Source organism: Protopterus annectens, chromosome 3.part0 (genome assembly GCF_019279795.1).
Source record: "Protopterus annectens isolate FY-2018-M chromosome 3.part0, PAN1.0, whole genome shotgun sequence".
NCBI lineage: Eukaryota > Metazoa > Chordata > Ceratodontiformes > Protopteridae > Protopterus > Protopterus annectens.
In genome coordinates, this window is record NC_056731.1 from 1,680,349,099 (window position 1) to 1,680,373,551 (window position 24,453).

The following is a 24,453-nucleotide window of genomic DNA, read 5'->3' on the forward strand; positions in this document are numbered from 1 at the left end:
TGTTTATTAGGTGCATAATGATGCATTCCATAGCTTCGCATAAAAGACTTGTCAGGCAGTTGGTGTGGTATTTCCTAGGGTCTGTATTTACACCTAGTTTGTGGAGAGGGGTGACTGTAACAGTGCACAATTCAGTAGGGACAAAGCCTGAGGTGAGGCTGTACTTGAACAGGGCAGACAGGTAAGGTGCCAGGTCACTCTGTAGTTCATGTAGAACACAGCCAGGGATATTCTCAGGTCACATAGAAGCTGTATTCCTGGCCTTGGACAGTGGTGTTGCAACATGTGCTGCAGTAATACTGGGTGTCTGGCAGTGTACTGGTATTGTGACTGGTCCTTTGTGGGGGGAGTGAGGGGTAATGTTTTCACTCAAGATGCCAGCCAGTGTATTGGCATTATTTGTTGGCTCAGTCTAGGAGGTATCATTGTCTATCAGCTCAGAACAATTCTTGGTATTGCCATGGATATTATTTACATAACTGTATGAGGCCTTGTGGTTGTCTTTACTATGTGCTTCAAGTCTGTCCTCACTGCTAACTTTGTAGTATTTGATGAGGGATCTCAACTATTCATTGAGGCTGATAAGGGTTTATTTTCTGTCTTGGGACTTCACCGTATTCCATATTGTTTCCCCCCTTCTGTTGTACAGTTTCTTTATGGCAGGGGACCACCAGATTAGCTTCCTTTTTTTTTTTTTGGAGATGAGGGTCCTGGTTGTATTGAGTAAGGTGTTAACCATGCATTTGTGTATGTATTCATAGTGCATTGTTGTTTGATTCAGCTGTCATGCAACTAATCTCCATTTGCATGGCTGCTGTGAGGTTAGCCACCTCGGCTTTTATGGGAACATAGTTAGCTTTGGCAAGGCTTTTCATGGTGGTTACCTGTGCAGTGGTGGTAGGACAGCTGTGGATTTCCAAAGATGATTACTTTGTGTTCAGATATAACAAGTGAGGTGTTGACTATTGGTGTAGAGCAATAGTCGCCCATGTTGGGAAGGACCAGGTCAATGTGATGGGCATGTGCATCGGTACATGAGTAGCTTTCCCACTTAATGGTGGGGTAGTTGAAGTCAACCAGTATGACAGTGTTAGCTTGAACACCATTATTTTCCAGGGTGTTTAAGGACATGGAGTGTGAGTCTTGGGACATGTATAGGGACCTATTGCAGGCTACAATCTGAATCACTGTCTTACCCAATGTCAGCTACTCCTGCAGGATCTGTAATGCATAATGTTGGCCTACCACTCTGGAGGTGTGTACATCCTTTATGAATATGAAAATACCACCACCTTTGGAGCTTCAGTCCAGGTTCTGCAGCCAAAAGTAGTGGAATTGATTATAGACTGGCACTGCAGGAGTGCTTCCTGCTGCCTTTATCCAGGTCTCTGTTACAGCACAGATGTCATTGTTCCCCATTTTAAGGGATACTTCCAGTGAGTGAGTTTCCAGATTTAGAATTCCAGTGTGCAGCAGCATGACCCTCTGACTGCATGTCTTTGTAGCTGTCATATATTTCTGCATATTTATATATATATATATATATATATATATATATATATATGTATTAGCCTTTATATATATATATATATATATATATATATATATACATGCATATATGTGGTATGAATGTGAATGTATCTCTCTCTCTCTCTCTCTCTCTCTCTATATATATATATATATATATGTGTGTGTGTGTGTGTGTGTGTGTGTGTGTGTGTGTGTGTGTGTGTGTGTGTGTGTATCATGTTTATATTTGTCCACATGTAGGCATCTCCATACATATATACATGTATATATAGACTACCTGACTGATTCTACAGACTCCTTTCCCTGCTGTTGGATGACTGTACTGATATTTTTGGGATGTCATCACAATTTTGTAGGGCTCAGATGGTGTAATGGTACATTGATTTGATTATAGTTTACAAGGCCCTGGGTCCAGGACTTGGCAGACCTTATTATTTGTTGCAAGGCAGAACAGTTCTGTTGTGGAGAAAGGGATAAGGGCAATAATTACAAGAGGTCTCTAGTTTGGGCCCTTCACCCCATTTTCACAGCCTTTGGTCAGATTTGTTGCAGTAAGAGGTTCGGAGTGTGGATCTGATTTCCAAATGCACTACATACCTACATAAATATATATATTTGTATGTGGGTCCTCTTCAAAGCATCTAAAACCTATAACATTTAATTTCATAACATTGAGACCAGAACATCTAAAACCCAAAACATCTAAAACCCATAACATTGAATTTCATAACATGTAACAGTACAAATCACATGAAAATAACATTTCCTCCACATATAGGTTCATAGGTAGGTACTAGGCTATTGGCCCTAGGGCATAATTAAGCCTAGCCAAAAAAATGTTTTGCTTACGCTTCCCTCCCAAGTAGTCTAATTTCCTGCACCCCTGTCTAGCAGGGCCACCAAAGTGATTCCCGGGGTGAATTTCCTGTTTCCCATCCACTCATCAAGATTCCTCTTGAAGAACGTAATGAGGAGCTCTGCCTCACATTTATGGGGACCCTACTCCAGAGCAAGGGAAGTCTCTGGGACACAAATCTGTCCTCGAACAAGTCCTGTTAATTGTTGATGTCAAGTTAATGTCCCTTGCGTGAGTAACTCTGCTGGATTGGGTTTTCCTTAGGTGGAGCATTTCTAGCAATTCGGGGTTTGACATAGCCTTGTATGTCAGGCAGAGATCACCTCTGAGTAGCCGGTACGCGACCGAGTACAGTCTGAGTTTTTTTAGCCTCATGGCATAGGGCAACTGTTTGAAGCCTTTTATCCTTTCTGTGATGTACTTTTGAGCCCTCTCCAGTTGTTGCAGATGTCTTGTTAGGTACATCCCGAATGGGACATTATATTCGATAACGGGTCTAATGAGTGATGAGTAGAGGGGGACAATAACATCCTTATTCCTGGATGCAAACCCTTTTGTGGTAAGGTGGGCCATGTAGAAGGATTTTCTAACCACTTTAGCAATATGGTTGTCAAAGGAGAGGTTACTGTCCACCTGAGTCCCTAAGTCTCTTATCGCACTCTCCGTGGTAAGTGGGCTACCACGTATGTTGTAATTCATAGGTACTTGGTTTTTCCCAAAGGGGATGACGATGCACTTTTTGGCATTTAGCTTGAGGCCATTATTTTGGCACCACGTATTTGTGTCCGTAAGACCCTTTTGAAGGATATCTACATCAATAGGGGTCTCAATTATGGCACCCAGTTTGCAATCTGCAAACTTTGTTAGCCATAGTCCTTCTGTGTTTGCTTGTACCTCCGAGAAGTAGATACCGAACAGGAGGGGTCCTAGGACTGAGCCCTGTTGTACACCACTAGTCACCGGTTTGGAGTTGGATCTAGCGTTTCCTATTCTCTGAATGAATTCTATCCATGAGCCAGTTAGCAACCCATCTTGTAACATAGGGATTTATATTTAGGTTAGTGAGTTTGTCAATAATTCCTGAGTGGGAAATGGTATCAAAGGCATGCTGGGTGAACCACCTTTCCCTCATCTATTGCTTTAGTGACCATTTTGAAAAAGTCTACCAGATTTATGAGACAAAACCTTCCCTTTACGAACTCAAACTGGGTATGGTCAAGGGTTTGTAGGTTCCCAAAGTCTTTGTTTATGAGTTCCATGATGATGCGCTCCATAGCCTTGCAGACACGACTTGTCAGGCTGATGGGGGGTAATTCCCGGGGTCAGTGGTGGCACCTCCTTTGTGGAGTGGTATAACTGTTACATTGCGCCACTCTGTGGGTACATAGCTTGAGGTGAGGCTGTGGTTAAACATGGTATTAAGGTGAGGGATTAATTCATTTTGGAGTTCATGTATTATGCAGCCTGGGATGCTGTCTGGTCCCATGGATGCTGTGTTTCTTGCCTTGGAAGGTGCTGTTTTCACCTGAATGTCTGTAATTTTAGGGGCAGTACAATTTTCTGGTATGGAAATGGGCGCTTTGGGGGTTGAGGGTGGGGTGAAGTTTCCACTGAACCTATCTGCCAGTATATTCATGATGTCAGTTGGTTCCGTGAATTTTGAACCATTATGCTGTAGCTCAGAGCAGATCTGCAAGTTGTTATTTAGGTTTTTGATATAGCTAAAACATGCTTTGTGATTGTCTTTGGTGTCTGTTGTGATTTTTCTTTCAAAGCTCGCCTTAGAGGTTTTTATGAGGGTTCTTAGCTTTTTGCTAAGGTTGGTCAGGGAGATCCTCCATTCCTGGGTTTTTACTCTTTTTTGCAATAATTTCTTCCTTCTATTATAGACCTTATTTATAGCTGGGGTCCACCAGACTGGTTTCTTATTTTTGGAGGAGTGGGTCTTGGTCTTGTTTGGGATAGCACGGTCCATGCACTGATTTAGGTGCTTGTACAGTGCTTTTGTGTAGGATATAGCAGATTCAATCATACCGCCTTTCTGTTGGGGAGTAGCAAAGTTTGCCACCTCTGTCTTGAGTAGCATAAAGTTCACTTTGGAGAAGTTTTTCACCATGGTTTCTTTTGGGGTGGGGGATGAGGGTGGTATGTGGATATCTAGGGTGATGAGTTTATGATCTGATCTGACCATTGAGGTTTCCACAGGTGTGGAGCATTTGTCCCTCATGTTGGTGATGACCAGGTCTAGTATATTTTTACCTCTTGTGGGGGTGTTAATAAGCTGGTCCAGTGCATTGGAGTTAATGTACTCCAGGAAGTGCTGAGCAAAGGTATTAGTACTTCTGTAGTTTTCCCAGTTGATGTTCGGGTAGCTGAAATCACCCAGTATAAGGGTGTTCAGTTGGACTCTCATGTTTTCCAGTACCTCGAGGAAAGAAGAGTGCATGTCATGAGGCTGGGAAGGTGATCTGTAGCAAGGTACAATCTGGAATGCAGTTTTGCCCATTGTCAGTTGCACTTGGATGGTTTCCAAGGCATCATTCTTTGCAACCAGTCTGGAGGTGTGGTTATCCTTGATGAATATGGATACGCCTCCTCCCTTTGTATTTCGGTCCGGGTTTTGCGGCCAAAATGTGTGGTATGAGTTGTAGCCTGGAATCACTTGGGTGCTCTCTTGAGCCTTGAACCAGGTCTCCGTAACTGCACAAATATCAATGTTCTCCATTTTAAGGAGTGCCTTGAGAGAGTGCATTTTGAGGTTTAAACTCCTAGCGTTCAGCAACATGACCCTCAGTTTTTTGTCAGTAGTACATGTTACGGTTGTGGATTTGTTGGGAAGAGCCTTTGCCAGTATCCTGAATCCCTGGGGTGCCAGGTGCAAGCCATCTCTGGTGAAGCATTAAGGCTTGTCGAGCATGTCATCCCAGGCAGACAGGTACTGGATCCCCTTTGAATGACACCCAAAACATAGCCAATTGTTGAAATTTATCATTTTTTCCTTCTACTGAGGTATCATTCTTGGTGAGGGTAAGATGCTACTCAGGACTAGGGTCATGCCTACCTTGATTACATAATCAGAGAGCTCCTCTATGTCTCTTTTCATGTAGTCCAGGGAGGTACATCTCAGGTCATTCACACCAACATGGACAATGACAGAGTCATAGTTGTACTTGTTGTGGACTGACATGAGTGCATGGGTAATGTGGTGGATTCTGGCTCCCGACAAGCAACTGACAGTGTCCTTCTCCTTGTCCAGCCTGGTGAGGGGGACATCAGTATGCCTGACTATGGAGTCACCTATTACAAGTGTGTTTGTTAAGGGGTTTTGCCTTAAGGGCTGTGGTTGTGCGGTACACTGGTTTTGGTGGTTATGTGATGATTGCAGAATGTTGGTAGGTGTAGGTTGCTTGCGTGTCTGTTTTTGAGGTATCTGTTGTTTCAAAGATTTTTATTTAGAGCCTCCAAATATGTCTTTATGTATCTCTGTGTGGGGTTTGAAGTTGCATGTGTGGTGGGTCTGTGTGTACTAGGTGGAGTGTTGCAGGTTGGTACCTTCTCCTCTTGACTGTTAATTCCAGTCATGACTGGAGAGAGCTTTGCCTCATGTTTAGCTATGTAAGTGCATCTCTCCAGATGTTGGTGTTGTGTGGTAGGAGGAGCGGGTTGTTTGCATACATGAGGCAGTTGTGACATTGCCTCAGGATGCCCAAATTCATCAAGTGAACACACCGGGAGCTGATTCTTGGACATGCCCGAATGGGTTAAGGAACTATTCTTATTTGCCTGATAAGGGAGAGTAGTTTGACTGTTCCCTACAAACAACAGTTGGGGATTGAGTACAATAGTTTTAGTGCTTCTGTCTCTTACTGAGCCAAGTGCTAGTCCGAAAGCTCTTATTTCAGTGCTAAATCGGATGGACTGGCTAGTACCAAGGGAAAAACTGAAGAGCAGACTCTGTTGAGCCGAGGATAGCTTAACCCTAGCTACCCACCGCTGTGCTGTTTGCAAATCCGTGCAATGGCAGTTTTTATATCAGAAAGATTAAAGAGATAGAAATTAGCCCAAAATGGCCAATAAAACAACAGTTTCTAGGCAAAAACCACTCCTCCAAGGACAAGTAGGCTGTTCAGAGCTCCCCACTCTCACTGGTGAACAAAGAAACTTCCTTTTTGCCCATGTAAGGTATGGCCAAACACAGAAGCTTAAACACAGTCCAGGTATCAGCAGGCATCTGAAACGGGACTTTTCTAGCTTAGTAAGGCGGGAGAATAGCAAGATTTTTTTGTTTTTTTTTTCAAGAAAGCAGGAGAAACAAATGCAAAAACACTTTTATAGTGCAATGGCTGTCGCACTTGAGTGGGATGCCAGTAACAGTTAAAAACTACAATTTGCAACACAAACAACTTTTTTAAAGTGCAGGCACAAATAAATGCAATTTCAGTGCAAAATGAGCATTCTGAGAAGCAATAAATGCCAGAAAATGAGCGTTTACGCAGAAATAGCAATAAGCAACAAGAAAAAACAAACACATATAATGACACCAAACACATATAATGACACCAAACTACCAAACACACTTTTTACTATGTTTCTGCAGGGGGGCCTGATACAGTGGGGGTTAGGAAATTAACTTTTTCCCACTGTAGTGCGATCTTGGAGTTGGTATATTTAATTTCCAGGGTGTGTGTGTGTGTGTGGGGGGGGGTAGAGCCCCCGACATGGGGGGTGCAGGGGGGCTTGCCCCCGCTGCAGAAACATAGTAAAACGTGTGTTTGGTAGTTTGGTGTTGTTATATGTGGAGGGGATGTTATTTTCTTGTGATTTGTAGTGTTAGATTTTATGAAATTTTATGTTATGGGTTTTAGATGTTTCAAAGTAGACCCATGTATGTATGTATTTATATATATACATATATATATATATATATATATATATATATATATATATATCAATAACATGTATATATATATATATATATATATATATATATATATATATCAATAACATGTATATATAGTTATATACATATATAAATACATTTTCCCTATTGTTGAATGACTGTGCTGCATGATATGTTTGAAAAACATCAAACATGTCTACAGCTTAGATGGCTTAGTGTTAAATTGCTGTGACTATGGTGTGTAGGGTCCTTTTACGCAGTTGTAAGCGGGTTTGCTCAGGTTTGCGTGGCCATAAGCAATGCTAATTTCTTGTTAAATATGATTACAGACAGCCTTAAAAGTGTTTAATCTGTGTAGGTATTGCTTATCACTGTGCAGACAGGCTTAATCCCGTATACTACTGCTTAAAAGAGCTTATTCCCGCTTACCCCCTGCACTAATATATTTAAAAGAAAAGAAAAAGGAGTGATAGGAAAGTGGTGAATGATGGGGCATGCAGAAGGAAAGACAGTAGGGAAAGTAGCTAGGGATGTGCAGGATGGGTGTAGGGAAGGTCCATAGCTGTCCATTTCTTCTACAGCAACAGCTGTGCATATATACTGAATTTGGAGGTATATTTGGACACTCAAACCTCTTTGAGAGGGATGAGGACAACAATAATATGTTGTGAAGCCAATTAGACTAGATTACGTGTTTCCAGTAGACACGTGAGTGAAATGGACAGCTATGTGTGGGGCGAAATTTTTTTTTTTTGGGAACAGATTGCCCTTTTTTTAAGGTGAGAGTGGGATGTTGGGGAAGGATAGTAGGTATATTTGGGGAGGTAGGTTGGGTAGGAAGACAAACAAGACAGAAACGACAGCATACAGGGGTGGTATCTGACACATGGGGGGTAAACACCTTGGTCGGGAAGGGGTGTTTGGAAATCGGAAGCCCATGAGCCCCCAAATGGAAACAGTGGGACTGAGGTCCCCACCCATGGGTATTCACCACTGCACCTTCATGGTGCCAAAGCTGGCTGTGCTGGGGGCTAAGCAGGAGGGGCAGGCTGACCCCTCAAATTGTGCCATGTGGCCCTCACACTGGCCTAGCAGATCTCCAAACTCCTTTCAGAACTCGCTACACACCAAACCCTGGACCTGGCTTTAGGTGACCATATCCTGTCCACTCCTGCTCCGGGGGGGGGCCTCATCCCCTGAGGCAGTTCCACCCAAAGATGGTGCAGGACCAGCAGACGAGGAGGTCCTGGTGTGGGTCCCAGATGTGCTGGGGCCTGGTCCCATGGCCAGATGAGGTGTGAGAGGTGGGTTCTCTGGGACCGGCCTTCCAAAACATGCTCTGGTGTTGCAGTTTTAGAACATATGTGGGTTAGTAATAGTCAACACAATCCAGGATTAGTTATAACAGCATGCATAGATATTCCCATTAACCTAAAACAACAAATTTGGAACAGTTGCATAGCAGACAAAACACATGCAACATGTAATAGCAACAGGCCACCAATGATAGTATTTCAAGATGAAACATTAATAGAAACACATTTCAATAATTGCTGAACAATAGGACATATGTCCCAACAATAGGTTTGGTGTAAAACATAACCATTGATTTGCATGTTTAGATTATTGCTGCAGATATGGTCGGGGAGAGAGATGTCAATTAATAACTTGTATATCCTTGCAGTAAGTAAGTTAGGTTACTGGCTAAGGCTCTTGTCACCCCTATAGTGCCAAAACCACCACCATAACAGGTACAAGCATGCAAAATCTTAAGGCAATCATATTCAATGCTAGAAGTCTAAACCTCAAAATGCACTCTCTCGAGGCATTCCTAAAAATGGAGAACATAAATATCTGTGTAGTAACTGAGACCTGGTTCAAGGCTCCAGAGAGCACTCCTGCAATACCAGGCTACAACTCTTACCACACGTTTTGGCCACAGAACCAGGAATGAAAGGTGGAGGAGTGTCCATATTCACCAAGGATATTCACATCACCAGGCTAGTAGCCCAAAAACAATGCATCTGAAATTCTCCAGGTGCAACTAACACTAGGTAAGACTGCAGTCCAAATTGTAGCTTGCTACAGATCCCACACCATGCCCCAAGATTCTCACTACACCTTTCTAAACATACTGGAAAATATTACGATACAACCAAACACTCTAATACTGGGTGATTTCAACTACACTCCTATTAAGTGGGAAAACTACTCTTGTACTAACACCTTTGCCCAATGGTGCTTGGAATTCATAAATTCCAATGCCCTGGATCAACTAATTCATAGTCCCACCAGGGGCTCCAATATCCTAGATCTGGTCATTACTGATATGGGAAATCGATGCTCCATACCTATAGTCACCCCCAGTCTGACCATAAGCTAATCACCCTTGACATCAGTAAGGAAACCTTCATAAAAAACTTCTCCAAAGCCAACTTCATGCTACTCAAGTCAGAAGTGACAAACTTCATGACACCCATGCAGACAGGAACTGAAAGTTTGACTGCTGAAACTTCACTAAGGCACTGTATGAGCACATCCACTCATGCATGAATTGTGCCATCCCAAATAGATAGAGAAAACTCTCTTATCAGCCTCAGTAAGAAGCTGCAACCCCTCATAAAATCCTCCAAAGCTAGTTACCAAAGATTCCAAAGACAACCACAAGGCATTCTATAGCTATGTCAAGAATCTAAATTGCAATGTTCAGATCTGCTCTGAGCTACAACAGAATTGCATTAAATGTACTGATCCCAAGGATATTGCCAATATCTTGGCAGATTGATTAATTGCCAACTTCACCCCCCTCTCACCCCCTAAAGGGCCCTTCTCAGTACTGAGAGATTGCCAAATTCTGGTAATAACGGCCACACAGGTAAAAAATGCACTCTCCAAAGCTAAGAATACAGCATCTATGGGACCAAATGACATCCTGGACTGTGTACTATATGGACTACAAAATGAGCTGGCACCTCACCTAAGTGTCATGCTTAATCATAGCCTCACCTCAGGCTTCGTTCCCACCGAGTGGCACACAGCTACAGTTATCCCACTCCACAATGGGGGAATCCACCTTGGATCCTGGGAACTACCGCCCCATCAGTCTGATGAGCCTGATCTGCAAGGCCATGAAACATATTATCAAGAAACTTATAAACAAAGACATTGGCAACCTTCAAACACTGGACCCCACCCAGTTTGGGTTCATGAAGGGCCTGATCTTGTCTACTGAACCTGATTGACTTCTTTGAATCAGTCTCCAGAGCTGTGGACAATGGTAAGGCAGTCCACACAGCCTATCTGGACCTCACTAAGGCCTTCAACACCATCCCCCACTCTGGAATCATTGATAAACTTACTAAGCTGGGCATTAGTCCCTACATCACTTGATGGGTTGCTAACTGGTTTACTGACAGAACCCACACTTTAAATGTAGCTGACTCCAAATCCAGATCCAGGCAAGTGACAAGTGGAGTACTTCAGGGCTCAGTCCTGGGACCACTCTTGTTTGCCATCTACTTCTCTGAAGTACAGACCAACACTAAGGGACTCTGGCCAACAAAGTTCGCAGATGACTGCAAACTAGGAGCCATTATTGAATCCCCAAATTATGTGGATATTCTACAAAAGGGCCTTAAAGAAACAGATGCTTGGTGCCAGAGCCATAGGCTCAAGCTCAATGCCAAGAAATGTATAGTTATCCCTTTGGGAAAAAACATGTACCTGTGAATTACCACATAGGTGGCAGTACACTAAACACCGAAAGTGTGATAAGAGACCTAGGGACACAGCTGGAAAATGGTCTCACCTTCGATAACCACATTGCCACAATAGTCAAGAAATCCTTCTATGTGGCACACCTCATCACTAAGGGCTTTTCATTCAGAAAAAAGGTTATTGACCCACTGTTCTCATCACTCATTAGACCCATTATAGAATACAATGCCCCATTTGGTATGTACCTCTCAAGACATCTGCAACAACTGGAAAGGCCACAGAAATACCTCACTAAATGAATCACAGGCCTAAAGCAGATGCCCTATGCTGACCATCTAAAAAACTCCAGCTATACTCTGTCACATATCGTCTACTCAGAGGCAATCTCTGCTTAACTTACAAGGCCATGTCAAACTCAAGAGTTGTTGGACATACTGCACTTAAGGAAATCCCAATCCTTCAGAGCCACATGCTCCAGGGATCTAAACCTTGTCATCACAATGAACAAAACATGCTGGAGGGATAGGTTCCTGACACATAGACTCCCCAGACTCTGGAACAGACTGCCCATACTTGTCAAGTAGAGTGCCTCTTTGTCCCTCCTCAAAAGGATGGGAGATAGCAAATTCACCACGGGAATCACGTCAGTTGCCCTGCTAGACAGGGGTCCAGGGAAGTAAATATTGTGGGAAGAAATAACCAGGGAATTGTTATGGCTAGGTTTGTATAGGCCCTTGGGCTGATAGCCTAGTACCAATCTATGAACCTATGAACTATAATGATCATTGCTCAAATTATTACTCTACAGGTATTATTACAATACCCTATGGCCTTGGTTTGGCCAGTGATATGTTTGTACACAGTGTATAATTCAACTGTCTTATAGCTACTTTCTACTTCTCTTACCTGGAAGACCTGTGGGGAAAATGTTTGTTAACACTACCTGACTGTTTCTACACATATTCCCAAAATCCTAGTTAAAATTATGCATACAGCTTACTACCACTCCCAGGATTCAAACCATGGCTGTGTCTGCTAAAAATACAACAATTTTTGTTTCATCATAGTGAACTAATAAGAAACTGCTGTCTTTTTTTTTCAGTGTTTTCTGTCTAAGTCTCTCTTGGTTGCACAATCTGACGTAATTACAACATTCTTATACAGACATTCTGGACATATTTTTATGTAGCACAGTGTTGAAAACAGTGGTTAACACAACATTACTATTAAGATATCAGATCTTGGTGAATGCAACATTTCAAGCCATAAAATACTAGACTAAACACAACTAGTCCAGGATTTAGAACTTTATTGCCAGATAGTTGCACTTTTATTTAAATATGACCTATATGAGACTATTACTGTCATATTGTCTGGTTTATTTAGTGGATACCATACACATTTTTTATAGTGCCAGGTGACATTTTACTCCTTTATATTTATTTGGTATGACTGCTACAAGCAGGATTGTTACTCACCAGCCTCGGGACACAACCTTTACAGCCTACTGGCATGTGCTTCCTTGTTCACAGCCTGCTCAGCTGGAGCTATAATGAAAATAGAGAAACATTTAGGCATACCTATCCATCACATACACAGGCTGGACTTAGATAAACAGTTATTGCTATGAATACTCACTGGTAGGACATTTCCCCTCTCTCTTGCTTCTTGGACCCAGTGTTTCAAGAGCTCCATCTTCCTTTGTTTCAAGTCAGCATAGTGGTGCTGGACCTGCTCACCAGTCCGAGGGATACTAGTGGCACTGGTGAGATCATGGTTGAAAATTTCCCAGGGTTCTGCTTTATATTGGGAGCCCTGGTTCTGGTCCTGCAGCAGTCCCATGTCATGTTTTTCACCATGAGTCCTACCATGACCTTGGATTCCTGTATGCCCAAGCGCTGCACCCAAAAGTGCATGCCCTCTCCAATACCTGCCATAATGCCTACAGTGGAGAGCTACAACCAGTTATGAGCTGTATTCCCGACTGCTGGGTTTAAATATGGCCAATTTCCTGTCTTTTATGTATGTATTTATGTGTATATATATATATATATATATATATATATATATATATATATATACACATATATCTGTATATGCATATTTATGTGTGTGTGTGTGTATATATATATATATATATATATATATATATATATATAGCTTTATTTTTTTAATGACTAATGATATATCAGTACATTTCTTGTTTATCTACACATATATATTATTTTATGATATATATGTACATTTTCTATATGTCTAATTTCGTATGTACAGCTACATATATCTGATATATACACTTTTCATATGTATCTATCACCATACGCATCTATACTTGTATTTTATATATTGTAAACATGCTGGTTCCACAGTGTTTGTTCCATAGTATTCTATACCTATATTGAATGATATATTTAAAAAAAAAAACATTCAGTAGTACAGCTCAGATGGCGTAGTGGTACATTGATCTGACTATGGTGTGCAGGGTCCTGGGCAGGACTGATTATTTTGTTGCTGGACAAAACAGTGGCTGATGGTGACAGGGTGATTAAAGCAGTTTTAAGCAGTTATAAGCAGGTTTGTGCTCGTTTGCATGGAGCTAAGCACTGCTAAAACACAGTTAAACGAATACTTGCTTAATCTGTGTAAGCTTTGCTTACCTGCGCGCAAATCCACTTAGCTATGCTAAATTTTGTTTAAACTTTTAATTTCAGTGACACCTCAAATTTAGAGCTGTTACACTACCGTGGTTAACTTATACATAAATATATGCACTACCTATTTATAAAAAATACATTGTGGATATGTTTCACATATGAAAATGTTTGGGTAGCTGTGGGGCTCGAACTGTGCTTGATTGCATACTAGGCAAATGCTCTAACCCCTACGCTATTCCAGGTTCCCCCTTTTTGTTTTTTCTGTGTATAGCTCTACTTAACTTCTTTCCTGGTTTAAACAGTGCTATACATAGCTGTATGACGAGCAAACCCACGCAGCTACTCTTAAACTTTATTCCGGACTGGAAAAAAAATTAGAACCTTATATGTCCAGATTTTTGCCTTATATTTTTCGTCTGTTTTATGTGGCTTTATGGCTAATTAGTGACACATCTTGGTGACTGCAGTTAGATACTGCTAACAGACATTTGAGCCTCTGACTTCATACCCTTTGGCAAGTCATGCTAATGCATAACTTGTTATTCTATCAATTTTCTATAAGTCTGTACGAGCCAGACTTGTTTGATTTATCCAGATTTCATACTCTAAGGGGTTAAAACAATATATCCCATGTTGCCTCGGATTCAAGAGGTTTAAAGTATCACACAGTGGAAATTCTAGCTTTGCTAGATTTTTCTTTTTGTGTTTTTACTCAAAGGGGTTGAGAGATATTCCACGTACAATCTTTACATTGCCGTATGGCATTTATAGAGTGCAGGAGGGGAGTGTATTGTGAGAGCACTGCTCTCAGATACACACAATGCATTTGTACACAGAACCATGTCCATTTTACAGCATTGGCAGCACGCCTTCATGAATATGCACGGCGGGCTGCCGTGCTGCACGGGAATGGTCCCTTCCATGCAGGAATAAGCTATTCCTGCACAGAAGTTTACTGAATCCGGGGAATTAACTCATTACAAGATCTTTTATGTAAGTAAAGCCAGCAGATTTTAACCATCATATAAACTTCCTCATTTCAGATGTTAGTAAGCCATTAGTATATTTTCCACACTTTGCCTATTTGTTCCCTATTATTTATTCCTTGTTTTGGAGATGGAAGGTTGAGAGCTATGTCACAGATAGTACTGATCCCGCCCAAGGATTGTATGACAGTAATGCATTTGCTTTTCCCTTTCTTTAGTTTTATTTATTTATTAATTAATTAATTTATTTATTTACTGGAAAATTCCAACTGGACACAGGTCCTTTTTCAGAGGAGGCCCAGGGAGAAAAGCTCCACAGAATGACATGGTAGATGGTAAACAATAACAATCAAGGCATGTATACAGTAGAGGTGATCATGACATGCAGAAATACAGGAGCAAATCTGGTAGAATTGAGTAGAAGCTCTAATTACAAACATTGAGAAATAAGAAGTAAAACACAGTGCTACAAATTTTCTAAACAGTAACTAGATAACAATAATAACAGACTAAATGATAACTAAATCCTGGAAGGATTAATAAGCAGTGAGCAATCTTCAGTTCGCTTTTATAGTGTATTTCTTCATTTAATTTTTTTGGTCACTGATTGTGTGATGCACCGGGTAAAGAAAACACTTGAAGCAGCAAACCTGTTTACAAGATACTAAGCATTACACATTTTCACTGTGCGCACACCCAGTAAGTGTGCATTAACTGGAACTGGTGGCAAAACATCAGCATATAAAATGCAATTGGCTGGAAAACCTCATTCTACATTGGGCTTGATCTCTTGTAGTCATTGCTGGTGTCTGTGGTAAGGGAGCATGCTTCCAAGTTCAGAGGTGGGGTGTCCAAGAGTCCAAATTGTATGTTTTGCCACCAGTTCCAGTTATAGCTCGCTTACTGGGTGTGCGCACAGTCTTTGAAAATGTTGTATGATGCTTACTATTGCACAAACATGGTGCTTTGTGGTGTGCAATGGTGAACAACATTGGCTGGGAATGCAGTTTCAGGTTATTAGATGTAGTGGTCTTTGTGTATGCGTTTTAGGAAAAAGTGAAGGCCTTGCCAGTTCACATAGCAGCAATACCCTGCCAATGGACTAGTTACATGACATCCCTATTTTACTATTTTTTGGTCCAGGTTCTCCACTTCCAGTGTTTGCAGTATTTGCAGTACTCAGTGCATAACACAAACACCAAAGACAATCATAAGGCTTTTTTCAGTTATGTTAGAAACCTGGGATGCAACTCCCAGACTTGTTCTGAGTTGATTCTAAACGACAAAAAATACACTGAACCCACAGACATCGCCAATATCCTGGCAGAAAGGTTCAGTGCAAACTTCTCCACCCCCTCCCCACCAAAAGAGCAAATATCTATCCCAGCAGAGGGCTGCCTCCCAAACATCTCTGATGCTCAGGTGAAGGCTGCCCTCTCCAAAGCAAAAAACACTGCTTCCATGGGACCAGATGGCATCCCAGGTTGCGTCCAACATGAACTCCAAGAGGAACTAATCCCTCAAATAAAACAGCTATACAATCTCAGCCTCACTACAGGATATGTGCCCACAGAATGGTGTACAGCAACAGTGGTCCCATTCCACAAAGGTGGAGCCTCTACGGACCCTGGAAACTATCGCCCCATAAGCCTGACTAGCTTAGTCTGCAAGGCTTTGGAGTGGATCATCATGGAGCTCATAAACAAAGACATTGGGGACCTACAGACACTAGATCCTACCCAGTTCGGCTTTGTCAAGAGCAGATCCTGCCTTTTGAACCTGGTTGACTTCTTCGAAACAGTCACCAAAGCCATAGATGAAGGGAAGGTAGTCCACACAGCCTATCTGGACCTTGCAAAGGCATTTGACACAATACCCCACTGGCATCATAGATAAGCTATCCAGCTTAAATATAAACCCCTATGTCACAAGATGGGTCGCAAACTGGCTCAAAGACAGAACCCACAGAGTGAGAGTTGCTGGAGCCATGTCAGACTTGAAACCAGTCACAAGTGGCGTCCCACAGGGTTCTGTCCTGGGACCACTCTTGTTCGGTATATACTTTTCCGAGGTACAGGCAAATGTGGGAGGACTATGGCTCACCAAGTTCGCAGACGACTGCAAACTGGGTGCCATAATCAACTCTCCAGCTGACACAAACATCCTTCAAAAAGGTCTCACAGAGACAGATAACTAGTGCCAGCGCCATGGTCTAAAGCCAAATGCCAAAAAATGTATAGTCATACCCTTTGGCAAAAACAATGTGCCCACAAATTACCACATAGGCGGAAACCCATTAAGTACAGAGAAAGTTATTAGGGACCTGGGGACCCAAGTTGATAGCAATCTCTCCTTTGAAAACCACATTGCCAAAGTGGTTAGAAAGACCTTCTACATAGCCCACCTCATCACGAAGGGTTTCACATCTAGATCAAGAGAGGTAATCGTGCCCCTTTATTCATCCCTCATCAGGCCCATCATAGAATACAATGCCCCTTTTGGGATGTACCTTACCCGACACCTGCAGCAATTAGAAAGACCCCAAAAGTATCTCACCAAAAGGATCAAGGGTCTCAAACAGATGCCATATGCTGCTCGGTTAAAAAAACTCCAGCTCTACTCAGTTGCAAACTGCCTACTTCGAGGCGATCTATGCCTGACATACAAAGCTATGTCAAATCCAGAATTAATGGACATGCTCCACCTCAGTAAATCTAAATCCCTTAGAGCCACACGCTCGAGGGACTTGAACCTCAGCACAGAAATAAATAGAACTTGCTGGAGGGGCAGGTTCATAACCCAGAGGCTCCCTTCGCTCTGGAATAGAATTCCAGTTCATGTGAGGCAGAGCACCTCACTGAATCTCTTCAAGAAGAATCTCGATAGGTGGATGGGGAATCATAGGTTTGTCCCAGGGATTACTCCCGTGTCACTATTAGACAGAGGCACAGTAAACTAAACCTTAAAGGGCACAGTATACTCAAATCAAGGGGTGGCGTAAGCCATACAGAATCAGGCTAGGCTTATAATTGCCTCAGGGCAGATAGCCTAGTATGAACCTATGAACCTATGAATAGTGGCCAAAAAAATTTAAATGAAGAAAATTAAAGAAAGGAAAAAGCAAATGCTGAGCTGTCATACAATCCTAAGCTCTGTATACCATGGTGTGACCTGTGATGTGCACCATAGATTTGGACTGGGAAATCCTGTAAGAGATATGTTAGAAAGTAATAATACACATTGCAGCTTCTTACATCACAACCCTCACAACAGATAAAGTTCTGACATATTGGTGCTATCAACTGTTGAACTTATCAGGACCTACATAAGTTAAAGGTACAATGAGCAGTTAAACACCACAAATCCAGATATACTAACCAGTAAACTAACTAGGCACCCTGAGCTTCAGCCACCAAGTTTTTGTCTCCCTAAATCCTAAACATAAAAAACAGGGATACAGCACAGTTATCACTCAAACAGGGAGTTGTGTGGTGGTCATTACAAAAAAAAGGTACAAAAGGATGATACACATTCCAGTTTCTGAATTCACAACCCTTAAAACAGCATTCACTATAAAGTTGTGACATCGGATGCCCTCATCTCTCTACATTTCCAAGGCCTGTGTAAGTCACAGATACAGTAAACAGTTCTCCAACACAAAAGCAGATATACTAAGCACTAGCAATGCATCCTGAGCATCAGACACAGATGTTGTATCCCCGAATCAAAAAGGTAGAACACAAGGATATGGCACTGTTATCACTTGCACAGAGGGGGCAGGTATCCTAGGGTGACAAAAAAGTCTTGTGAGTCTAACAAGGCAGACATTTGGACAAAACAGCAAATGGGCAGCTAGAGCAAATGAATACCTGTTGTGTGTGTGTGTGTCTATGGGGGGTCTTCCAGGTGAAATTAGTGTATGAGTATGTGCATGAAAACAGCCACACTGGGTGCTAGCTCTATGGCTTGGTGTGTTGGACAGGTGTGAGTCATGCAAGTAGAGGTGGCATTTCATTGTTGTTCTCCCTGACCATGAAAAATGGCTCTGCCAGGAGTTGCAGTGGCATGTTGATGCCCAGGACCATGCTCAGATGCAGTGCTGCTACCAGAACGTGACTGTTGTCTGAAGGATGAGGTCCCATCATGGGAATGCCCTGGACCACAACTACATGGTCTGCCACATCTGTGTGTGCACAGCACTGTCACTGATGTAGCAGTGGAAGTACTGTCACTATGAGAGCGTGATCAGGTACAGACACTTTAGCTGACAGCAGAAGATGTGGCTGATCTACACCCATAAGATTACTGTTCCCCTCTCAACAGGTGTTCTAGCACAGACACTGCTTGTTCCATGACAGACACCCCTTGATCCATTACAGACACCACAACTGTGTAGTAACACAAGTACCCTTATTGAGCATAGTTGGATGTTTGAGTTTAGCAGAGCGAGGTTGTGAGCACCACCAACTGGCCTGTCCATGATGGAGCACACAATATTATATATTATACTTTGTAGTGTGGTTGATATATGTGTGAAAAAAGTACTGAGACCCCAGTGTTGTAGTGCTTGGTGGTGTGTGGGGACATGAATGTGTTGTAAATGGCCATTAGTTTGTAATGTTTCTACATGTAGTTTGATGTCAAAGGAAATTGAGAATAAACACCAGTAAGGAAGAATGATTTATATACAGTCCCACAGTGTAGTGAGCAGCTGGTCTGCGCGATTGTGAACAAAGTGTTCATGCATGCAAGATGCACCTGTTTGCGCATAGTTAAGCAGTGCACAAAAGAGAACCACATTATAAACATCTGATAGTTCCATTAGTTCCATCTGTACTCCAGGCCTGGTTTTTGCAATGCCTAAGAGCATTAATTGAATATATCTGGTTTATATTTGTAGCTTTCTGCTTCCTAGGTGGTCTGGCTTGCCCATTTTCCACAATGCAGCGCTTCATACAAACCAAATGAGCACAGCCAAACCTGTAATGTATTTGTTGCCTGATAAAAGTAAAAAAAAAAAAAAATAACAAACTGCAAAAAAAGGAGACATATGTGAAATGAGGAAAACCAATGTATGATACACACAGTAGAGCATGATAGTACACATGAGATATTTCTACATAGCTCGGGATTTGAACTCTCACACCAATGCATCTTTAACAAACAGGATGGATGCCTTATTCCTCTTTGCCACAGAAACAGCTTTGCAGCAAAGGACTGAAGTCATTCTTCACACAACCAACTGCGACAAAATGTACACTGCTATCAAACCATCTTGTACATTTCATTATCATTATTATATTTGGATGTAATGCCTTACTAAGCATACAACCTGTTATGATTATGCTTGCAAATATACAGATGTGTCTTACATGTCTGTGTTTCTTGGCATTTCATCACTTATCTGAAGAACAGGTTATACTTTTTTGTGATATCTGACCAGTAGTGTGAGACTTGTAGTGTGTAAACCATTCAATATCTCTGTCCATAAATTGTGTGAGGATATTAACTGGGGGAGTTATATGATATGCAGTTGCCAACAGCTGAAGGCCAAGTTGGATGGCACACACAACCGTATACTTTTTTGAGGGTAGCATAGGTGAACTACTGTTATGGCACAAACAAGGTTACACTGCTCTTTTTTGTTGGGGAACAAAGCTCAGTTACTGTTACGTCACAAACAAGCATAGCCTTTTCTTCTGTTGAGGAGGAAAGGTAAGTTATTGCTATGGAGCAAACAAGGATATAATGCTCTTGTTAGTCTCCTTGTTCTACATCCTGCCTGTTATTTGATCTTGGGCAGGGTTGTAAAGTCAGAAAATGTGTATTATTACATTCTAACTTCTCTCTTTAATGATTTACCAGTACAAAAGTATGCTGCTAAACTAAGGACATTTCACTGATCTTCAGTACTTTTTAGAGGGATGACTGTGTGAATCATTGAAGCTTGAGGCATAAGACTTACTAATGGGAACATATTAGTAACATCATTGCTCGGTAAGGTAGCTTCTGTAGAAATCCAATATTTACTTGTTTTCTGTACCAGCTTAAGGAATACCAGGCTATGTCATAATATTATTAAAGAACACACTCTAGGTTTAGGACTTACCTTGCAAATACAGCAGTTAACACAGCTTTAGTTCAGAACTGACTCTGTCTGATGCAAGCAATATACAGCCAATACATGGGGAGGTAAAGGTTGTATGAGTTGCCTGGCATCAATTTTACTATATGTATTTGAGTAGGAGAAAGGTATTAGGCACCTAGGTGGTCAGTGAATGTGCTATGCATTGTCTCTTAGCCAAAGCAAGGGCATACTGAGCACACCTATGTCTCCCTACAGGCACAACAGCTTGTGAACCCCCAAGTCCTCCTCTGACTGTGCCTGTGGTGACGTAGACTTTGGTGGCGGATGTGTGTTTCTTCCACTTGCTGATCTTGCTGCAACTGTTTCCCAGGATCAGCTTGTGCAGCATAACACATACTGTGAAGATTTCTGTGCATGTGTGTGGTTTATACTACAGGGCTCCACCAGATATATCCAGGCACTGGAACCATGACTTCAGCAGCACAAATTCATGCCCTGTGATTTTTCTGGTTTGAGCATGTGCCTCAATATGGTATTCTTCCATGGCTTTGTGTGCACTTCTGATGGGTGTCATCAGCCACAGTTCCAGTGCATAGCCAGCATTCCCCAGTAAATGGCCCTGTGGGACATCCCCCCCAGAAAACATCTGGCACAGCTGTGATATGTGCCAAGGTTGCCAGCACACACATTCAAGATAATTGCCTGGGCATTACACATGACTTGGCAGTTGATGGAATGGTATCCTTTGTGTTTCATGGAGATTTTACCCTGATCACCAGGTGATGCTTTAATGTATACATGAGTGCAATCTATGACACCCAATACTTCAGGGTAGTGCACTACTCAGTAGAAAAATTGTATATTGCTGGCTCTCTCCTCAAAACTATGGGAAAACATATGTGCTGACTGCCATGTATGAGCATAGCATCCAGGAATTAATGCAGGATCATGGATGCTGATGTCTGTGACAAGCCTATCATGTCCCCAGTTGGTGTTTGAAAGGTACCTGTAGCTAGCATCCTAAGGGCGACACATACCTTAATTTCCACTGGGATGGGTTCCCTTCGGTTGGCTCTGGCTCTGAGTTGAGGGTGGCAGGGTTCAGAGTTCTTGTAATGTGACCCTGTAGCACTCTACAATCTCCAGGTGAAGTAGCATCTGTAAAGTTACCCTGTAGAGCACTCTTTTCCTTCTTGGCTTAGACCTATTGTCTCCAGCACCAGCAGCATTGGCTTCAGCTCTAGTAGCTACATATGGAGCTAAGCTGCAGCAGCCCCTAGCATTGTGCCCTTTAAAATTTCCTAGTCTCTACTCCAATAGTATTGAAGTATTCAGAAAAAAAAAACAGAATGGAGGCTACATTGATGCTTTATAGCTTGTTGAATAGCTCTACCATGCTGAAAACCACCTGCTTATGCTTGAATTAGCATGTATGAGACACACATGCTGATTTACTGAGTGTGTTAATGCCATTGCTGCTGCTGCTTAGTATGCAATGGGCACCTCCACACCCCTGTGGACACCTACTCGTAACTAAGGTAAACACAGGCAATATTGTTATTACTATCCAAGTTCCCATGATATCACACAGACTCGGAGAATAAAAAGTGATTTAAAGTTTGCACAACTTGTATTAGAACCCAGGTCCATCTGTACTATAGCCCTACACATACACGTACTGCCAGAGGAATAGTTACATGTCAAGAATAGAGAAATCTGCTATTCATTCCTCTGTTTCCCATGATAGAAACAACACATTTTAACAAGAAATAAAGAGGTTGAAACAGAACTTGTGAATTTTGTACTGCTTGCATGCACTTTCACCATTCACAGACCAAAATGTACACCTCTCTAAGTGTAACCTGACATACTCGCTTGATGTCATCATTCATTGCTGCTATCAGTTGAAAACAAACACTATGGAAGTGTTCAGATAATCCGACAATACTTAAAACTTGAAAATACAAACAAAAAAGCAGAAACAAGCGGAAACAAGCTTGTTTCCGCTTTTTTTGTTTGTATTTTCAAGTTTTAAGTATTGTCGGATTATCTGAACACGTTTGTTTATTGTTTGGGATGGCTAGTGGAAATTCAGAAGCTGGTATGCAGAACGGGCATAATAGGACTAACTCACAGCCGTTATTCTCGCAGGATAAGGAACGAGAATCTAATTCAATGGAGACCTCGGAGGAAGCGAATGCTTTGGGTAGTTTAACTGCGCTAGTTAACCTTCTGTTAACTAGAATCGAGGCTTTATCGCAAAAAGTAGAATCAAGCAATAATGGCAACCATACTGATACAGTAGTGGTTTCCAGAGGGAACACTGATACTTCTGCTGTTCCTGTTGTGCGTCAGGGGAACAAGTCTACTTCTCAGTTAGCGAATAACGTTAACGTTTCTTTTGGGCAGCCTGATGCTAGTGGTAACACGAGGAGGTGTAGCGGAGATGTTAATCCCGGACAAGTGAGGGAACTGCCTGAACAGGCTAATGGAGTTAATAATACAGCAGCAATACCTTCAATGGCTAACTTTCTGAGTAAAAAGGATTTTTTTGGATCACCTAATGATTCAGAAGCAAGAACTTTGAATAGTGAACGTCCGGTGAGTAATTTTGTAGACAGATTAAACATCTTTGACCAAAAATTGTTTAGTTGTAAGAAATTGCAATTGGAAGTGGCTTACCTGCAGGAATGTGTTGAGAAAAAAGCAGTTCCTAAGGGCTTACGCCAGTGGCGTTATCCTGCAGGTTTGATTAGCAACTCTTTATTCCATCAAGAGTTGTTAACCCTTTTTGATAAACAGGGTTTTGAATTTTTGCTTTCACTAATTAACTATTATGGATCAGAGATTATAGGCCTTAAAGAGGAACTTGAAGTTTTGAAGACTAGTTTAGTAAATGATAATGATTTTTTAAGATATAAATACGACTATCTGAGAATTTTTTCAAGTATTGAAGCATCTATTTCTAAACTTGTACTTAATAAAAAACGCAAAATGGATAGAGATCTTTCGGACTATGCAAATAACAAGGCCTATCCCACTCCCCCTTTAGTGGGTTACAACTTACTTAAAGGAGGTGAGGATGTTAATGCAGGTACTATGCCTGACATTAATACAAATCAAGAGGAAACACCTGTTCGTAGAAGTGAACGTATTAGGGGTCAAAATAATAATAATAGCAATAATCTTAGCAATGGACAAGGTCAGAATCAAAATCAAGAGCATGCTGAAAGTGACCAGGGTTTTCCCAGGGGCAGGAACAGGCCGGTCAACAACAATACATGATCGAACAACATGGGACAAGCATAGAGAAAGAGAAAAGGGAATCAACGGAGGAGATGACATTTCCTTTAGAGCCAGGACCTGAGATTCTTATAAGTCAACATGGTGACTTCAAGATATACAATTATACCGTATTAACTGTTGAACAATCCCTGATTGACTTTTTCTCTAAAGGACTTTCGTTCATTCCAAATAGAAGGGGTGAACTTGTTAAAACACTCATTGATTTCAAATTGTATGTTCGGAAGTTGAATCTGGCTGTTTCTTTAGGGAATACACCTGCACTTATTAATTTTTTTAGAGTGTCAAGTGTTTTTAACCCACCTTTACAATGTGGGTTGAATATTTTTGAAAAGTTATGTGATATTGATTTTAGGGCTAGACTTAATAACAATATACAGTGTTGGAGTATGAAAAGTAATATATCTAAGCATGAGTTC

At 41.6% G+C, this 24,453-nt stretch overlaps 1 long non-coding RNA gene across 1 annotated transcript in view; it reads left to right on the plus strand.

Moving 5' to 3' along the window:
• Positions 1 to 24,453, plus strand: part of LOC122796942 — a 2,551,311-nt gene that overhangs the window by 569,727 nt on the left and 1,957,131 nt on the right. The gene's annotated exons all lie outside the window — the stretch shown is intronic.